The sequence below is a fragment of the Ambystoma mexicanum genome, chromosome 2p (assembly GCF_040938575.1).
Source record: "Ambystoma mexicanum isolate Mex_15411 chromosome 2p, UKY_AmexF1_1, whole genome shotgun sequence".
NCBI classification, from domain to species: Eukaryota; Metazoa; Chordata; class Amphibia; order Caudata; family Ambystomatidae; genus Ambystoma; species Ambystoma mexicanum.
Window position 1 is genome coordinate 1156538983 of NC_090923.1, and position 16359 is coordinate 1156555341.

The 16359-nt window shown below is 49.5% G+C and overlaps 1 protein-coding gene across 1 annotated transcript in view; it reads right to left on the minus strand.

The window, feature by feature from the left end:
* The window catches only part of PLP2 (proteolipid protein 2), a 155492-nt gene that overhangs the window by 15625 nt on the left and 123508 nt on the right, over positions 1-16359 (minus strand). The gene's annotated exons all lie outside the window — the stretch shown is intronic.

A 16359-nucleotide genomic window follows, 5' to 3' on the forward strand; every position in this document is an offset into this window, starting at 1 on the left:
AGTTAAAGAGCTATGTTTTTACCAGTTTTCTTATTTTAGGTGATCTTCTGTTCTATTTCCTTTGGGATGAGTTCCAAAGTCTCTTCTCTATGCAGGAGAATACTTACACCCCGAATTTATGCTTTCTGTATTGTTTCGAGGCAAATGTCGTAGCTAGACCTTAATGTTAGTTTTGGTTTGTAGATGGAGATTTTTCCCTGTATGAATTCCGCTCCTTTGTCATGGATTGTTATGCAGCGTTTTGAAGAAAATTCGTTTTTTGACTGGTATCCAATGTAGTGTTCTCAGTGCTGGTGTGATGTTTTCTATCTTAGCATCAAGACTGCTCCTCAGACTCACTGTGTTCTGTATTCATTGTAGTGTTTTCATAAGGTATTCTGGCATTCCGACATAGATGCTGTTGGTGTAGTCTATTCTTGACATGACGAGAGAGATGACAGTGAGTGTTATATGTGGGAAGGCGAAGAATGGGAGTATCCCTTGATTTTGTGTAAGTGGAAGAAGCGTTTCGTAACTACTGCGTTGACTTGCAGTTATAGTGTTAGTTTGTGGTCCATTAATATTCTGAGAGGTTTGACAGCTTTGGATGGTTCTGGTCGGTTTCATAGAGGATTTGAGTGTCGTCTGTGTAGTTGTAGCAGGTGAGGGTGTGTTGTTTGATGAAGTTAATCAGGGGGATCATGTAGATGTTGAAAAGCAGTGGTGACAGTTATAGGCCTTGTGGGACTCTACATGTTTTGTGAGGTGTTAACTCGAATGTTGTTATCCAAGCAGTTTTCGTTCTTTCTGTAATGAAGGATTTCAGCCAGGGGAGTGCTGTGTTGCCGAATCCAATACCTTTGAGTCTTTTGATGAGTGTTACGTGGTGGACAGTGTTGAAGGCTGCTGGTAGATCGAGTAGTATTTGTGTCGATTTGACATTGGAGTCTACATTGGTTTTTCCCATATCGATTGTAAAGCCGTTTGGTTCTCATGGGTCTGAAGCCTATTTTTTCCTGGTCTAGTAACCAATTGATTTCTAGATGTTCCAGGATTTGTTTGTAGACGCATCTTTCTTGTAGCTTTGTCGGGTATGGGATGTTTGAGATTGGTCAGTAGTTAGTTAGGTCTTCCATGTTTCCCTTAATGGATCTTTAAGGAGTGGCTTGATGTATGCCAATTTGAAGGCTTGTGACAGTTCCTGTTGCTAGTGAGTGGCTGAAGAGGTTGAGGAACGAGTCGCAGGTGCTTTCTGGGTGAGCATAGTCTTGTATATGTCTGGTGGGCAGGGGTCTGCCGGAGAGCCTGCTCTGTTGCTCTTACTCACCAGGCTGTTGAATTCTGTCAAGATTGGTAGGAGGTGGTTTAGTCTAGTAGACTGTTCTGGTTTTGGCTTGTTAAGGGGGTTGTTGGTGATTTTTTGGGCATGCTCTTCATGACATGCTGGAGTTTGTGATTCTGTTTAAAGTGGTCTGCAAGGTCATCGCACAATTTTTGTGATGGGTTGGTGCATTGTGCATGCTGTTGGGTTTCTTAGCTCATTATGTTTAATATCTCTTTCTGGGTGTTGCTCGAGTTTCTGATCCGTTTGTTGTAGATTGTATTTTTTGCTTTCAGTATTTCAGCTTTGTATAGTAGTATCAGTATTTGCTGTGTCATTTATTTTTTTAGTTGGTCCTAGTTTTTCCTCCATTCTTGTTCCAGTTTCGCATTGGTTTATTTCAGTGCTCTGAGTTGGGATGTGAACCACCTGGTCATTGTTTTCTTCAGAGAAGGTGGGTGAATGGATTTTCTGCTGCAATGTCATAAAATGTTTTCGTGATGCATTTTTGGATTGTGTCAGTTCTTTATTCTATGCTGGTTGAGTCTAGAACCGTGATTGGCGGTTTTGTGACTTCCAGTCTGGCATTTAGGTCCACGCTCTTAATTGATTTCTAGTTTCGGCTCTGAATTGGATAATTTTTTTTAGAGGTTAGCAAGTATCCGTGTTGGCGGGTGGATCATGAAGCGTGTGATGAGGTGGGTGCTCGAGAGGATTTGCATTGGTGGTGCAGTTGTGACCAGGTTTTTGTTGCAAGAGATTGCATCTATGGTGTGGCCTGCTGCATGTGTCACTCCTTTCACCAGTTGTTGTAGATGCATTGCTGCTAGTTAATTTGTTGATGTTTTGGGTGAGTCAATGTTTTCTTCGAACCAAATGTTGAAATCTCCCAGTATGATCAGGTGATCGTGCTTAATGGTGATGTTGGTGATGACGTACACAAATGTGTCGTGAAAGTAGGGTTGTATGTCGGTGGCCTGTAGACCAGTATGAACGATAGGTTGGTTTGGTGATCTAAGGCTAAGTGCAGAGGAGTGATTCGCAGTTTGGGACGTTAACGGTGGTGCTGTTTTTTGTAGCTGGTCCTTGTATGCCACGGCGATACCTCCACTTTTTCCTTCTTGGTTGGCTTGTCAAAGTTTGAAGATGTTGGATAAGGAATCGTGTGCGGTTACTTTGAAGTTCTGAGTTAGCCAAGTTTCAGTGAATAATAGCATATCTGTCCCTCCATCGGTTAACAGTTTGTATATTTATTGAAATGAGGTAGAAAAATGTGGGTAATCAAACCTCCGGCTTCCTTGCCGCTACCTCTCCTCAAGCTGAACTCCAATTGAGATACTTAGTACTCTCACTCCACATCCTTCCAATTTGGAACCTGGAACACGGTTCAACTATATACATGTTAGACAAGCCGCAGTACAGTTAAAGGAGCAGCATCAAACGCAAACAATATGTACAGTCCACTGCCTGCAATGCAGTACAATATAACACCTCCCCCCTTTCACCTCATCCAAATACTTAGGGTTTCATCATCGCAAACTCTTTACGCAATCCTGGACTTGTTCCAGACTCTGCCATCCTCCAATACAACTGCATCATCGAGCACTCTCCTCACTTACTACAGACCCTTCCTCTTCTTAACCATCCCTGGTTTCTTCACCTGCACACCTTCTCCTTCCGAGACCTCACACTTCTTCACCCTTTTTAATTCATTAACCTCTACTTCCTTGCAGCCTTGCTCTCAACCACCTCTCTCAATCTCAGTTGGTCCCATTCCACATACCCTGAACTCCCTAGCCAGGGTGGACAAACCGAGGTGTGAGCTTTCCTCCTCAGTACATGGCACCCAGCTATAGGCACTGACCCTCCTCCTCACTAACTCCCCCCGCGCAACCCCAGCAGATGTGGCCATCTTGATACCATTCATTAGGGTGTGATTGACTCGCTCAACCGCCCCACTGGTCTCGAGATGATTTCGACGCATGTTTTCTCAACCCGCCAAAGAAGGGACTTTTTATATGCGGTGTCCGAACCAACCTTTTCTTTCGGTTTTCGGGAGCTGTCAATAGGCAAAAGCGTGCGCGATGGCCCAGAGGACAGTGAGGAACCCGAGGCTTTATCCCAAGTCACTGCATGGGCCTCGGCCTGCACTTAGGGTCCGGGTCCCGATCGCCCTCACTCATGATTCCGTAACTGCCCTCGCTGGAGTCTTCCATCACCTCTATGGAAGCCTCGCCCTGCATAGCGTGAGCGTTCCATCGTTTCGTCCGTCGATCTTTTAGGGTCTTCGGCCGGAAAAGCTGAAAAGATTTACAGTGCTTTTCAGCGTGATCCCTCGGGAGACAGTGGTTGCACACGCGTTGAATGTGTTTCCACGGAAATTTACGATGGCAGGAGGAACAAAATTTAAACAGGGTTTTGTCCATTATATATAGACAGGGCAGTTGGGCGAAAAAAAAGAAGAAAGGGGCTGATAGGATAAACATTCTCTAAAAAGGAGTCATTATATAGAACCTCCCTTCTCTCTCCCTACTGTACTGGGCCGAAGCCCGAAGAGACCTGTAAAGGCTGTGTCTGGGCATCGATCGATCAGTCGTTGACACTGTGGGTGTTCATCAGGAGCCGTCGAGTGGATGAGCAGTCATGCGGCGAGGCAAACATTAAAGGAAAGGAAGAAATTCAACCACTATAACTTTAGTAAATCAAAAAGGCATCAGCCTAGAAGAGAATTCCGCATTTGTGATCGACTGATGGCGGAAAAAAACAATCGAGGGACTTCGACGTGGGAAGGACCATGGGTACAGTACACTAGGGATAGTATTACTAATCACGCCCTGTCGACGTCCGTTTGAGTTTCGAAAACAAATCTTGTAATACTCCACGACTTCCACCAGATGTCCGACTATGCAGAGCATGTAATCTAAGCAGATCCAGCTCCAGAAATGTAATAACTTGTCGTTCCCAGCTTAACATACGCTGTTCTATCAGATCTTCAAGGTCAAGAATCGGTCGGTAATTCATAGGGTTACTTCTGTCCCCCTTCTTAAATATCGGAATTACCACGAATAGCTTCCAGGAAAGTGGCGTTGGTCCATGTGACTTATTAATGGTCATTGAAATGGCTAAACGTATAGGTAACTGTCTTCTTTTGAATTTGAAAGGCATAATTGTATCAGATGGAATGAGAGGTATGCGCGGTATAAGAACAGTATCCAAGTTGCATCGATTACACAGGCCTCTATGAAGAGTCTTTGTAGATGCGCAATTGTCAACCTTGTTCCACTGCAGAGTTCCCGTGATGGCATAAGATTGCGTAGTAGCATAAGGAACAAGTTACTTACCTGTAACTGTTGTTCTCCAGCATGGGTCTGGCATGGATTCACATGCTCATGAATATTCCCAGTCAGGCTGAGAATCTCGGTAAAGAAAAATCAGTATCAGTTTCGTTTCTGATCGGTCTTTCGTAGTAGTAACCAATCACTGATCTCTGCGTCATACTGCCCACAGCCAATGACTGCCATCTCCCCAAGCCCCGCCTCTGGCAGCCATCTTCAGATTTGGTAGCACGTGAAGTGGCAGTATGACCAAGCGAAGAGCCGCAGAGGGGTAGGCGGGAGGGTTCGCATGTGAAACCATGCCAGACCCATGCTGGAGAATACCAGTTACAGGTAAGTAACTTGTTCCTTCTCCAGCATGGGGTCTGGCATGGATTCACATGCTCATGAATAAAAGAATACATAGCAGTACACACATGCACAACCACGGGAGGTGGCAAAGGCTCAACATTAAGCATTACATCCAAAACTCAACATTAAGCAATTCTTACCTCCTCACCAGGCTCACCTTAGGCGAACAGGTTGCGCAGCACTGCTTGGCCGACCCTGGACTCCTCCCTGGAATCCCGATCAACGCAGTAGAATTTAGTGAAGGTGTGCGTCGACCTCCACGTAGCAGCCCTGCAGATGTCCAGCAAGGGCACACCAGATAGGAACGCCGTGGTAGCTGCGATCGCTCTGGTGGAATGGGCTCTCGGACGGCCAGGTAGCGGTCGGTTTGCCAACTGATGACAGTACACGATACAGCCGGAGAGCCATCTGGAAATGGAAGCCTTCGAGAGAGCCTTCCCCTGATTGACAGGTCCAAAGTTCACAAAAAGTTGTGATGTCTTCCGAAAACTCTTTGTGCGGTCCACGTAGAACTTCAGCGCTCTAACCACATCCAGCGAGTGCAAAGTCCTTTCAGCCGGCGACGAAGGCGACGGGAAGAAAACAGGCAACACCAAGGGTTCGTTGAGGTGGAAGTCCGACGGCACCTTGGGCATGAAGGAGGGGAGCGTCCAGAGCACTACCCTCGTGTCGTGAAAAGTCAAGTACGGGGGCTTGCAGGAAAGGGCCTGGATCTCTCCCACCCGTCGTGCAGAGGTGATGGCCACAAGAAACGCTGTTTTCCACGACAAGAACTTGAACAGAGCTGAGTGCAGAGGCTCGAATGGAGGTCCCATGAGCTTGGTCAGCACCACGTTAAGCTCCCACGCCGGGGCCGGTGCCTTCACCGGCGGGAACGATCTGAACAGTCCCTTCATGAATTCTTTCACCAGACGATGAGACCACAAAGACGTCCGTCCCGTGGTTCTGGTGTATCGGGAGATCGCAGCAAGATGAATCTTGATGGAAGCGTGCGCCAGTCCAGCCTTGGCCAGCGTCAGCAGGTACGGCAGTACTTGAGGAGCCGTAATCCGTAGAGGGTTAATCTTCTGTGCGTGGCACCAGACAGAGAACCTCTTCCATTTGTGTCCGTAGCATTTAAGAGTTGAGGACGCCCTGGCCTTTGCAAGAACCTCTCTGCAGTCGGCCGGTATGTCGTATCCTCCAAACTCTAACGCTGCAGGAGCCAGGCCTGCAAGTTCAGCGACTTCGGGTCGTGATGGAGGATGGCGCCTCCTTCCCTGGAGAGAAGATCCGCGTCCACTGGCAGCTTGATTGACGGGGACGCTGACAAGTCCAGAAGGTCCGGGAACCATATCTGCCTCAGCCACGCAGGTGCGACGAGGATCATCCTGCACCGTGACCTCTTGAGCTGGTTGATGAGCCGGATCAGCAGCGGCAAAGGAGGGAACGCATATAGGAACAGGCCCTTCCAGGGGAATGAGAAAGCATCGCCATGCTCCTCGGCTGGGGAAACCTGCTGGCGAACCTCCGGCACTTGGAGTTCATCGCCGTCGCGAACAGATCAATCTGGGGTGTGCCCCACCGTCGGAAGAGGCGGTCCACTAGATCCTGTCGTAGTTCCCACTCGTGGCACGAGCGCAGCTCTCTGCTGAGCGAGTCGGCGATGGTGTTTTTTATCCCTGCCAGATGAAACGGCACCAGAAACATCCCTTGGGCGACGGCCCAATGCCACAGATCCTGAGCCTCCTTGGACAGGGCTGGGGATCTGGTACCGCCCTGCTTCCTGATGTAGAACATAGTGGTGGTGTTGTCGGTGAAGATCCTCACCACCTTGCCCTTGAGGGACGGAAGAAAGAACCTGAGGGCCCAAAACACTGCAGAGTTCCAGGACGTTGATATGGAGGGACTTCTCTTTCGGCAGCCAAAGGCCTCTCGCGTGCAGATTTTCGGTGTGCGCTCCCCACCCTTCCAGGGAGGCATCCGTGGTCACTGTCTTCTGGTGGTCCGGGGTCTGGAAGTCCATGCCCGCCGTCAGATGCGCGCGAGTGCCCCACCACCGGATCGCTCGTCGGAAGCTCTCGTCGAGTGTGATCCTGTCCTCGAAGCTGCCCGTCTGGATCCAGCGAGCGTCCAGGAACTCCTGCAGCGGGCGCATCCGAAGCCTGCACAGGCGGATGAGATAAATGCAAGAACACATCATTCCGAGGAGGGATTTGATGGACCTCACCCTGGCCGCGTCCGCAACCAGCATCCGCTGCACCTTGCCCAAGATGGCCCTCGTCCTTTCCTCCGACGGAGAGGCCAGAAGCGCCACTGTGTCGAGTTTCGCTCCCAGAAACAGCGCGTCTTGCGCGGGCACCAGGTGGGACTTGGCGTAGTTTATGGAGAATCCCAGGTCCGTGAGTAGTTGGACGGTCCTCGCTGTGTGCTCCGCGGCGAGCTCCTTTGTCTTTGCTCGGATGAGCCAGTCGTCCAGGTAGGGGTAGACGTGGATTCCCCTCCAGGCGCAGCCGCGCCGCCACCGGTGCAAGGCACTTGGTGAACACCCTGGGTGCCGACCTCAATCCGAAGCGAAGGGCTCTGAACTGGTAGTGACGCCCTTGGACCACGAATCTGAGAAACCTTCGGTGTCCCTTTAGGATGGGGATATGGAAGTAGGCATCCTCCAAATCCAACGACGACAGGAAATCACCCTCCTCCAGTTGACCCAGGACGTGCTGGAGGGTGACCATCCGGAACTTCTGTGCCTTGATGAATTTGTTCAGTCGTCATAGGTCCAGGATGGGACGCCATCCTCCTGTCTTCTTCACGAGGAAGTATCTTGAGTAAACTCAGGAGGCCCGAAGCCTCTTTGTGACGAGCTCGATGGCGCCTTTCTTGAGCATCGCCTTTACCTCCAAGAGAAGTTGAGGGACGTGATGTTCCTTCCTTGCCACGGGGGGGACGCGCGGGCACTTCTTTAGAAACTCGAGCGCGCGACCCTGGGCCAGGGCGTCCAGCACCCAACGGTCGGTGGAGATGGACTCCCACACGCTGACGAAGTTCGCCAGCCGGCCTCCCACCGGGGTGCATCAGTGGGGGCCCGACCCCACGGCCGGTTCAGTCCTGCTTCGATGAGGCTTTGCCGCCTTGTCCTCCTTGGCGACGACGGCGGGGTCCGCCCGACTTGCCTCGTCCCCTGTAGGCTTCCTGTGACGACGAACGGGCCGCTTGACGATAGGTGGAAAATCCGCCACCGGAACCTTTGGAGGCACCCTGCTTGCCTCCGCCGCTCCGAAAGGGCGGCCGTCGTTGCTGGAGAACACCAAGAGCCCGGGCCGTCTCCGTGTCCGTCTTGATGGCTTGTAGGGAATCGTCCACTGTTTTCCCAAACAGGTTGCTCCCGTCGAACGGCATGTCCAAGACTCTGGTCTGCACGTCCTGACGGAAGTCAGTTGCCTTGAGCCATCCACGCCGTCTAAGGCACACGCCGTTGCCCAACTGGCGAAATCCAGTGTCAGCGATGTCTGTCGCTATCGTAATGGCGTGGTCCGACGCCACTTCTCCTTCCTGCAAGATCTCTAGGGCCTCCGCCCTCTTGTCGTCTGGTAGGAAATCCAGCAGGGGGGCAATTTTGTACCACAACTCCCTGTCGTAGCTGCCGATGAGATGACTCTGCGTCCCATCGTGTCCAACTTCTTTCCCTCGCCGTCCGGCGGGGAGGTTGACGTAGAGGCCATGGCCCCCCCCGCTTTCTTCCTGGCCGCCGCGGAGACGACCAAGTCCGGGGTCGGCTGTGCCCGAAGGCACAAGGGGGCCCGTCCGGGACCCGGTACTTCTTCTCGTACCGATCCCTTCTCGCAGGCGTTGTGGATGGGTTCTTGAGGAGGGCGAGACCCTCATCCCAGATATCGTCCAGTAGAGATACAGCGAGGACCGTCTTCCTCTTGGTCTCGCGCCGTTGATAAAGGAAACCTTCCTTCTTCTCTTCCGGGCAGAGCTGGAAAAGCTTGTATGCCCTGGCGATCATGGCATGAAACGATCCAATCTCGTCGGGCGGGGAAGCCCTGGGAGGAGGTGATGATGGGATATCCTCAAAGTAAACCTTGTCGTCTGTGCCCGTTGCGGCCGTGTCAGTGCCCGTATCATCCCCACTGGTCGTGGATGGGGAGGAGGGCTGAGCAGGGCACGATGGTTGAAAAGGAGGTGGAGGATGAATCCTTCTTCTCTTAGGCGGAGGGCTCCCATAAGGGCCTGGCTCCGGGTCCCCCGTCGGGAGAGGTTCCTCCGTTGGTGCTAACGGCAATCTCGTCCTTATCTCCGAGCATAAGGACTGTATAGCCAACAAAATGGCCGCCGAGTTGTCTTGTGGCACTGGTTGAGGGGTGTCTGACGGGCGGTCAGGAGCCCCGTCGGCACCCTCGACGTTCTTGTCGTCTCCTACGTCGGGGTCCCTCCCGACGGGCTGGTCTTCTTCCACGCCAACGCCGTGGCTTAAGACTTCGATCAGCTCCTCCTCAGAGGTTGAGGCAGAATCCACGACGACCTCCTGCCCCCCCTTTTTCTTCTCCGTCGGAGGTTTCACGGGGGTCCTGTCGATGGGCATGAAAGAGGACTCCCTCCGCGGTGGCAGGGAGACTCTGGGCCCCGAGGTCGCCACCACTGGTGTAGCCTCCACAGGCTGAGCCAGGGCCGCTGCGACTGTCTCGATAGAGGCCTTGGCCGGATGGATTAAGGCTTTCACCACCTTAGGTGTGCTCACCGCCTTCTCCTTGGGGGGAGGGTCACCGCCTCGCTCCCCCTCCGATGGGGCCTTCGAGCTCGACCGGGGTCTCTCCAGGAGCTTCGCCGGGTGCTCGGCCTTCCTCTTACCCGAGCCAGAGCGTTGGCTCGTGGTTGATGGCGCCGGGGAGGATGTGCCCTGCCTGGCGCCCATAGAGCCCGACCGTTTGGCGCTCCCAGTGCCAGCGGACTCGCGGTGCTTGGCCTTCTGTTGTTCCCCCGTCGCCGGGGCGCCCTCAAAGGTCTTAGAAGACCGCTCGGACTTCTTCTTCTCGCCCGACGGGCTCTTCCCTTCCAGCCAGTTGGCGAGACGCAGATGGTGGTCCTTCATGGTCCGCTCCGACATATTGCCGCAAAACGCACAGTCCTTCTCCACGTGCGTTTGTCCTCATGCAGGCAGTAGAGGCAAAGGGAGTGTTCATCCTCCTTAAAGACATTCTGAAGCTGGCATCCAGGGCAGACCCTGAACAGCTTTCCGGGCATCGAGCTTCCCTTCTCCTGGGCCATGATCGAGATGGGCCTGAGAAACTTCTGGAGTCCTCCAAAAGCGTGGCTCGATGAAATCTTCACCCTTGAGGGGCGTAGAAGAATCCGACACGGGTCCCCGTTGATCGGATAAAGAAACGGTGGAGCTTGAGTCTCTTTTGACCGAAAAAGAGAACATTTTCCTAAGAAAAAGAGCGAAAAAAGCACTAAAGCTCGAGAGCAATAGCACGAGGATCCCAACACTTGAACGTGCGGTAAAAATCTGAAGATGGCTGCCAGAGACGGGGCTTGGGGAGATGGCAGTCATTGGCTGTGGTCAGTATGATGCAGAGATCAGTGATTGGTTACTACTACGAAAGACAGATCAGAAACAAAACTGATACTGATTTTTCTTTACCGAGGATTCCCAGCCTGACGACGGGGAATATTCATGAGCATGTGAATCCATGCCAGACCCCATGCTGGAGAAGATTGCGTAGTAGCATAATTACAGCACCTACTTTCAGTGTTAGCTGATGTTGAGGCATTCATCCTACAGCAGTTCACTCTTTAGCGACAAACGTTAAACCGGTAATTAACTGTTCATTGACACTGTAACCGCCGTGCCCTGTGTGAAGAGAAGTGTGTGAAGAGAAGTGGGGGTGGAAAGAAGTAACTTGAAATTATTCTCAATGTATTCCAAATGTTTGCGATGGTGAAAGGTGAAGGTGACTGAATAGAACCATTCTCATTCCGTTTGTCAAAATAATAGCTGTTGTTGAATTGGAAGGGCACACAGAGGTGCACTTTGCCATTTGGACAGCAGAGGGCAACTTAACACTGAGAAATTGCATCAGCTGAGTACGGAAACATACCTAAGCGTTTTATATACTTATATACATAGATAGATAATCATACTGAACACTATGGTAAAAAGTTTGTTTTCTAAGCAGGAAAATGGGTTTCCATAGCACTTCCTGGTTGTTGGTTCTCTTGCTTCCTGGTGCACGCTAATGCCGCTCAGGGTCTGAAGTTGAGGTTTCCAAATTCTCTGGCCCCTGGTGCAACGCTGCCAGATTCCATTTTCTTGAGTCACGTGACTTAAAAAGGTACGCTCGGTCTTTGGTGTGAATCTCGTCTACCACTGGTGTCTTCTTGTGTGGTTGAATGTAAAACCTCATTAATTCGGACAACCATGAATGTCTTGCCTATGGCCACCGTTGACACATCTTGTAAAGGATAATTAGTGCGGCAGAAAAGTGCAAGTAAACATCTAACCAATCATGCATTGCTCCCAACCATGTGGTTATCTCCTGATATACTGGCATATGTGGTTCATCAATGAGAAAATAGAGCCTCCAGTAAGAAAATGGCAGCACTAATGAAGCTCCCCTCATACAGCTCTGGAAAATTAGCATTTACATACATGTATTGTCTTTTATTCTCCTGGGACATTTTCTGCAAGAAGGAACATTTCACTTAAAATACAATGCGCCAGAGTATTTGGGTTCTTGAGGTGGCTGACTTGACCGAGGTGTCCCCTATTTCACTATAGCACATAGCGGCTGCGTTGTTGATCTCCATCCAAACCTGAACAATTATTATCAGCATGAAGAATTTGAGCAGCTGTTTCACAGGGCTCAGCCCCAACAACTTTAGGTGTGGCTAGGTTTCCACCACTTAGCCTGCATCATGTTTTCCCAATGTTTCCAGTCCATTACACGTGCATGACAGCCATTCCTTGTGTAGCTGGACCCCTAAATCTCCTCTTGGATTACACTGGTTTGGTTCCACCACCTGACCCCTTTTGTGAGAAGCACTGGATGTTCCCAATCTTCCAATGGCTGTGCCCAAAGATCGTGACCCATTCCTGTAGTGAATGAATAATCAGAAGTGACTGAGCCCTGGCGGCATCGATAAAGCCTTCCTGACCAGCAACAGAGTCCACCTTTCCCATCAAAATGCTGCTGACTGAAACAAGGGCACAGACCTCAGAAAGGCCTTTATTCGCCCCTGTGACAGGTGCGTGGTGCTGGTGCTTTCGATGCCCCATTCTCAGACATGGGTTCGATTTTTGGATGTTAAAAGCCACGTGGCATTGGTCTCTGCTCCCTCCATTCTCCCCAATGTGCTGCCTCCATATCAGTAGACATGGGTCCCCTCCTGCTAGACGTTACCCTAACCACAGACTAGCATTAAACTCAAGCTAGCATTATGTCAATTAGCAGACTGATGCAGGTTTTCTACCGAAGAGTAACCCTGTTAGCCAGTAGTATCACTGACCTACCATGAAATAAAAGTATTGCATGCGACTTCATATGGGGAGAAGTGCCCTTTGAATATATATCGCCATGAACTGCTGGAGCTTGGAGATCAGGTCCTGTAAAAATACCATTAAAAAAACTGCAGACTTCTGATGAAACATTTTAATACACTTCTGCCTAATTCGGGCCAAGGCATTGCATTTACATCCCCTTGTGGCATTGGCGCTCCAAGACGAGTACCTGAGAGGAGTCCTGGAATTTAAAAAAGCAGATGGGCCAATTAAAGGGGAAACAGTTGGGGTCTTAAGAAGGCCACACAATTAAGTCTGGAACGTCTTCAATGGGTAAAGGAAGAACATTCCAGAGTTTGGTGGCCTAATGGCCGAACCTCCTGCCCCCAGTTCAGGATAAACCATAGTGGAGAGTTTTCAGGACCTTGACATTGGAGACATGCGCCACCAAATGACGGAATTGCCAATGTAGTCTTTGTAACAAACCATAGGCTTTGAACAATTGATTGCTTTGTGGGCCAAGCATAGGGCTCAATGCTGAATTCTAGATTGCAGCGGCAACTAGTGCAAATGATGACGAGTGGGGAACATGGCCACAAGGGCCCACCATACACACTGAATGTATTGCCAGGTTCCGTAAACTAAGCAATATCTGAATAGCAAGAGAAGAGCGCCCCCAATAGATTTCATTACAAAGAGTCAGGTCTATATGACACCAGGGCATCTACCAGGGCTATCTGGGTGCAGATGTGAAAGTCTAGATGTGGCTTTAAAAGAGACCAATACTGAAAGATGGAGTAGCACAATTTTCTGTTGGTTTTTCACATAAGTTGAGCTGGGACAGGGGCTGATGCAAGGGGGCAGAACTCTTCTGACAGCAATCAAAGGAAAAGATGACAAACTAAATACTGGAAAAACTGAGATTCCTTTGACCGGTTTAGAATCGGCATGTGGTCCACGTAGGTGTAGAAATGCAACACAAAAGCCTGAACCAAGTAGCCCAGGGCTTGGTGAGGGACAGGAGGGGGACACAGAAGTTGGACAGCAGCAGTGATATAAAATAAATAAATAAATAAAATAAACAAATACAAAGCCAAACTTTGAGGGACATTTGGCAAAGTCGCCTGCCTGGCTCTGTGGATGTTCAGGAGAGCGACAACCCTGGGGCCAGCAGCCTCTCTGAACCAGTGGATGATGAGCCCCGGGGGCTGTCTGAGGGGCGGTTGGGGGGTGAATCTCCCAGGGTGCTCTCCCAATACCCGTCAAACCCAAAGTTACAACAAAGGCAGGCTTTCCCCTGAACAATGGTAGTGCAGATAATGTTACTGTTGCCAACTAAGTCTGCATATCAAAAGGGGTTGTGCCCCGAGAATGGTAGAACCAAAGCCGAACCCAACAGACACCATAGTTTCAGTCCACACCTTTCCTAACATGGGGAGCGAAACACAGCAAGCCACTGGAGAAACGAATATCATGCTCCCTGCTCGCATATGGTCTACAATGACTCTGAGGGAATCGCTAGATACGCCATTATGTTTCCAAAACTGTCCTTGATTCACCTTCTCCTCTGCACCCTTTTTTCTCCAACTCATAAAACCTCACAGCCCTGGCTCTCTCCAGATCTGATCTCCCTTTGCCGTAGTCAGTGTAAAGCCGGCAGGCAATAGAAATATTTTCGCTCACCCCCTCCCCCCCGCCTTCATCTTGCTGCACTCTCTAGGTTGCACTCTTCTTTTAACTCTGCTTTACTTATTTCAAACAAAATACTATTTCTCAGAACTCACACTCATCTCATCATCCTTGTCGCCTCCATCAGCTCCTATATTCTTTCTCCTAAAGCTCCTGATCCATCTTCTTTCTCGCCACTCTTCTTTCTGACTTTGCAAACTACTTTACATCTAAAGTAGCAAACCTCTGCTTAGTTTTCACTCCTTCCGCTACTCCTTCCCCCTCTCCTGTTCCATCGCTACATTCTATATCATCATTCTCTCCCCTTGCGGACTCCGATACTTCTGACCTCTTAGTTCGTGCTCACCCCACTGCTGCTCCATCTGATCCTCTCCCCTCTTCTCTTATCCCACAAGTATATCCTTATCTTCTTCCTTGGTTTTCCATGATTTAACCTAATCAGAAATGTCAAAAGGAGACAAAAACGAAAGTAATTTGAACGAAAATGACAGTTTTTTTCTCCCCTGGACATTTCTGGTAACCCACACCCTCCCATCCCCTTAGTTACCTTTTGGCGGCACACTTCGCTGTGAGCCGCCGACTCCTCCATCCCTCTGTGACCCTGGTCCCCTTCACTTACGTGCATGGGAATCGGAGCGGAAGGGTCCTTTTATTTATTTTTTTTAAAAAGTTTTACTGAGCTGATGCCATCGTAATGAACAAGGGTGCGGGGGCACCTCCGCTCCTCTAGTTCACTACCATGGTACCCAGTGGTAGATGTGTTCAAAATGTTCATACAGCTGAAATTCAAACAAATCTACCATTCGTTTCTTTTCCAATTTATTATACGGATTCCTTCTTCCTTACCTCTCAATTAACCCCTCTTTTGTATATTCTTGCTTTCTCTCTACCTTTAAGCATGCACTTATTCTTCCTATCTTGAAAATACCTTCTCTTGACTCATCTATTCCTGGTTATTCCTGCCCCATTTCTCTTCTCCCTTTCGAAAATTCTTGAACGGGCTGACTATACCCAGGTAACCAGTTATCTGAATCTCCATTCTCTCCTCCCACCTCTTCAGTCTGGTTTTCGTCCATCCCATTCTACAGAGACCATTATTCTACATGTCTCAAATCCTCTCCTCATAGCCTGCCACTCCGAACGTTCCTCTATTCTTAATCTTCGACTTCTTTGCAGCGCTTAAAACTATGGATCACTCTTCTTATTTCCTCCCTTTCCCCCTTGGGTATCTCAGGGTCTGCTCTTAAGTGGTTCAGTTGTTATCGCTCTCTAACATCCTATTCCGTAACCTGGGCTGGTCACTCTTCTCCCTCCCTCTTCTATATGGTGTCCCTCAAGGCTCGGTACTCAGGCCTCTTTCCTCTCTTTTCACTGCTCCTCTTTCTACCCTCATCTCCTCCCTTCATCTTTCTTTTCTGTACGTTTTTGGCACCCAGATCTTTCATTTTTTCCTTTGATTCTGCTCTCCACCCTACTGTTTCAAACTGTCTTCCTGCCGTTCAAAACTGGATGTCCTCATTTTCTACATCTTAATCCTTCTAAAACTGAGGATCTGTTCTTTCTTGCCTCTTCTATTTCTCCTCCCCTTCGCCCCCTCTCACTCCTTCCCCCTCCCCCATCTTCTCACACACTGTGCGCAACTTGGGCATTTATCTTTGATCCTTCTCTCTTTTACACTTCATGTTTCTTCTGTTACACGCTTTTTTCACTATGCACTTTTTAACATTCTTCGTGCTCGCCCCTAGCTTTCTTTTCATGCTACAAAACTTCTTTTCTCTCTTGTTTCTTTCCCATATTGACTATTGTTCATCTTTATTGCTTGGTCTTCTTGCTTCCCACCTTCTTCCTCTTAGTTCATTTATAATTCCTCCATTCGTCTCCTTTTTTCTTAACGCACTCAATCGTCCAGTACACCCTCTCTACTTTTGATTTCATTACCCCCTTTCGAATCTCGTCTTCTTTACCACCTTCTCTTGATTGCTTTCAAATGTACTCATGGTCTGGCGCCCCTGCTTTACTGTCTTTCCATGTCCCTTCACGCCCCTTATGACCTTAGAATGCATTTCTTCTACTGTTGCTAAAGCTCCCTGTGCTTCTTCTCGTTTCCGCTCTTTTACCCTTTTGGCCCCCAAACACTGGAACTCTCTTCCTCTTTCACTTTCTTCCGTCTCATCTCTGTATTTTTCAATCAAACCCCAAAA